The sequence below is a fragment of the Rhinolophus ferrumequinum genome, unplaced genomic scaffold (genome assembly GCF_004115265.2).
Source record: "Rhinolophus ferrumequinum isolate MPI-CBG mRhiFer1 unplaced genomic scaffold, mRhiFer1_v1.p scaffold_89_arrow_ctg1, whole genome shotgun sequence".
NCBI lineage: Eukaryota > Metazoa > Chordata > Mammalia > Chiroptera > Rhinolophidae > Rhinolophus > Rhinolophus ferrumequinum.
Window position 1 is genome coordinate 16,781 of NW_022680447.1, and position 3,974 is coordinate 20,754.

The 3,974-nt window shown below is 50.0% G+C and overlaps 1 pseudogene; it reads right to left on the reverse strand.

Annotated features, from left to right (window-relative positions):
* Nucleotides 1–3,188: 3,188 nt before the first annotated feature.
* LOC117020139 (immunoglobulin lambda variable 5-45-like) lies at nt 3,189–3,723 on the reverse strand (annotated as a pseudogene).
* Nucleotides 3,724–3,974: the final 251 nt, after the last annotated feature.

Consider the following 3,974-nt stretch of genomic DNA (forward strand, 5'->3'; position numbering starts at 1 on the left):
AATGTCCCCAGCATGTCTAAGTGAGCAAAATTCTGTGATAGTCAACCTAATATCATCACAAGGTCAAGCGATGATTGCAACCAAACAAACCGTCCCAACAACAAGAGATGCGTCTCCTCATATGCAAAGGCTCAGCTGGTCCAAGATCCCATAAACCCACATTTGGGAGTGGTGATTCTCATTTGGCAGCATCTGCAACTCAATGCCATGTGGTGTGCCCCCCCATGAGATGTCACAGGTGGTGACAGAAAGTATAGGGGAGGTTGTGTCTCGTATCCCCATGGACTGTGAGCACCATGTGAGCAGCACTGAGGCTGTTGTCCCAGAATAAATGCAACAATCAACTTCATGTTCTGCCAGGAGGGAGACATGGTCAGGGGGCTGAGCTGCTGACGCAGCAGAGACTTGTCCTGGGATCCTGAGCATCAACTCATCCCAGCACAGCGGGTGTTCAGGGCATTTCCTGGTGGCCCTGATAACGGGACCACATTTACACTCATGTCACTGGTGTTTCCTGCTGAGGGAGACTCTGTCTCCTGAGACGCTGACCCTGAGGACGGCAGGGTCAGCAGAGGTTAATCTCTGTTTTGGAGGGACAGAGAAGGCTGTAAACTGCAGATTCGAAAACAATATACACACAGAGAGAGGAGGTGTGTGTGTGTGTGTGTGTGTGTGTGTGTGTGTGTGTGTGTGTGTGTGTGTGTTTGTGTGTGTGTGAGACAGAGACACAGAGAGAGATAACTATTCCCTTATTCCCCATGAACAAGTGGCTCCTGTTCCTCTCATATCCTCTCTGTCCCTTGAGGGTGGTTCTCTATGTAAACTCATCCCAGGGGCTGGTTCTCTGTAAGACTCTTCGGGACCCTGGAGCCAAAGAAGGTCCATGTCTGGAAAGCCACCTCCCTTGGACCAGGATGAAATTTAGGCAGGAAGGAGGAATTTGGTGCAGATTAGCTCTGAAAACAATTTCATTTAATCAGAAATCCAGGTCCTGGGGAGTGAGAGCAATCTGTCCGTTTGCATCCTGCAGGCACACGACCCTCAGCTGTGGGGTCTGCAAGTCTGAGGAGGTACAGGGCAGGGGTGAGAAGACAGCCCCTGCCTTCTGCTCCCAACACCCCAGCCATGTCCAGATGTCTCTGCCATCCCCAGATGTCTTGGCGTGTGACAAGCAGAGATTCCTTTACTTTTATTTTTGAGAAGGGATGAGACATGGACCTTCAGGGACCTGAGCAAAATGTTTCTGTGACTGAGTTATTATCCTTAAGATTCATGGGAACATGATTCTGGGACAGAAGGAAAATAAAGGATTATCCTGAGAGGTGGAGCCGATCCTGTGACTCACCTTGTGGGACTCACCTTGTGTAGGGCCTCAGTTATTCCTGTGGGAGGCACGTAAATGAATGAATGAATGAATGAATAAATAAATATGTGAGAGAAAGAATAAAAAATCAATAGCTTCTATACTCAAATATCCAAAAAGCTGAGAAAACATCATTTTAAGCGAAAAGCAAGAACTTCATTGTCACGTTACAATAGATTACTGAGGGTGTGGGTAGCAGAACCCACCACGAATGGGGATGAGCTTGGGGATGAGATTATAACGGTGTTTGGCGCTGGTCTAATGTCTGGTCAGCATCCTCCTTATAGATGGAATCCTGGGAATGGAGACTACAGCCAAAACCTGTCGTTTTCTCTGAAAACCTAATGTGGAGATGGAGTGAAGACCTGAGGATCCAGAGAGAGATCCAGAAGGTGAGGGACGCCGCCGCAGAGGAGAGAAGAGGGACGGTGTGAGGGCTTGTCAGTGGGAGTCTGCAGGATCCGGGTCCAGTCAGATGTGTAGGCTGGTCCAGCGGGAGAGGAACTGCATCTATGACCAGGGTTTGTGTCAATATATTTGCTGTGGGTGGAAACACAGGGCTTATTTATGGAAAGATCACCAGACTGATTGTGGAGGAACATGGTTGTGAAGGGCTGCATTTTTTTTTAAATTGAAGTTTATTGGGGTGACAATTGTTAGTAAAGTTACATAGATTTCAGGTGTGAAATTCTGTAATACATCATCTATAAATCCCATTGTGTGTTCACCACCCAGAGTCAGTTCTCCTTCCATCACCATATCTTTGATCCCCTTTACCCTCATCTCCCACCCCCCACCCCCCTTACCCTCTGGTAACCACTAAACTATTGTCTGTGTCTATGAGTTTTTGTTTCTCATTTGTTTGTCTTGTTCTTTCGTAGTTTTTGGTGTATGTTTTTTAAAAATAATGTTTAATAGGTTGCTTGTTAGTCTTGGTGTGTTTTTTTTTCCTTTTCCCCTCTCCCCAACTCGGAATCAAGCCATTGTTCTCAATCTAGTTGTGGAGAGCGCAGCTCACTGGCCCACGTGACAATCAAACCGGTGACCTCAGTGTCAGGAGCACAACGCTCCAACAACCTGAGCCACCCGGTGGCCCCCACGGGGCTGCATTGTCAGTTGCAGGAAACAGTGTTTACTCCTGTCAATTTCCTCCGGACTCAGTGGAATCTGCACTTGTGCTCTGTGTCCTCATCCTTCAGTGACATCCTGGGTGCCCTGTGCTGACCCATGTCACACGTAGGGTTTCCAGGCTGGAATTCCCGCCCATTCGCAGGAATTTGTTTCCCATTCCCGAATCCCGAGATACAAACTGTTTTCTGGTCTCCATGATGAATCGTTTCCACAAAGTGACGGCCAATACTACCAACCTACTGGATTCAAGGAACCGATTTTCCCGGTTTCCTGACCAACTTTTGTCGGGATTCAGGAACAGAAAAGCGAAAAAATTTCCCGAGAACGGGCGGCAATTTCCCCTGGCCCTGAAACCCCAGCAATAAACAGGAAAATGTCTAAGAGATACAGTGTGAGTAGTACGTTTATTTACCATTGGCGGTATTACTGGGCTCACGGAGCTGATTTTCCTGATTTCCTGACCAATTTTTCTCAGGATTCAGGAACGGGAAAGTAAAAAAAATTCATGAGAATCGGCGGGAAATCTCATCTGGAAACTGTAGACAGGCATATCCTGTGTGTTTCCTTTCCCCTGTTCAAGGAAAGAACTTTCTGCAGAAGAGTCTGGCCTACAGGTATCTCCATAGAAGCTTCTCATTGAATAGAGACTCAGAGGTCAGGTTTGTGACCCAGGGGTTTTTGTCTCACTTCCTTGTCATCTGAGTCACTGTGAGTAAGTGTAGCTGCTCCCACTGCCATGAGCTGTAGCACAGTAATAGTCAGCCTCGTCCTCAGGCTGCAGCCCAGAGATGAGCAGAAGCCCTGCATTGGCCGACGCGTCTTTGGATCCAGAGAAGCGGCTGGGGACTCAGGAGCCCTGGTGTTTATCTGAGTCTGATTTAAACCGCAGCAAATACCAGGGAGGGCTCCCTGGCTTCTGCTGGTACCAGACTATCCAGTAGCCCCCAACATTGAAGCCACTGCTCAGGGTGCAGGTGAGTCTGGCTGATGCTCCCAGAGATGCAGAGAAGGAGGGCGGCTGAGTCAGCACAGGCTGGGAGAGGGAACCTGCAAACACAGACATAATGGGGGATGGGGCAGGGACCAGGGTAAAGGTTCTCAGGTGCTGAGACAGAGAGACAGGCACAGGCCAGAGGGCTGCCCTAGTGCCCCAGGCTTGTCCCCACCTGCGCAGTGAGAGAGGAGCACGAGGAGGACAGGAGTCCAGGCCATGGTGCACACAGCCCCTGAGCCCACAGTGGGGCTGGGCTGCCCCAGGCCTCCTTTTCTTCTCCACCCTCTGCCAGAGGAGGGGCTGTCCATGCAAATGTGTGTCCATCCAGTGCCTGCCCAGCCCCTCCCTGCGCCCTGGTGCTGGAGCTCAGCTCACACCCCAGACTGAGGAGAATGGAGGTTGGCTTCACCCCTGGGAGAGCCCTGGGAGGAAGCACCTGCGGAGACCACACAAAGGTCCCTGCTCAGGGGTCTCTGCCAGGCCTGA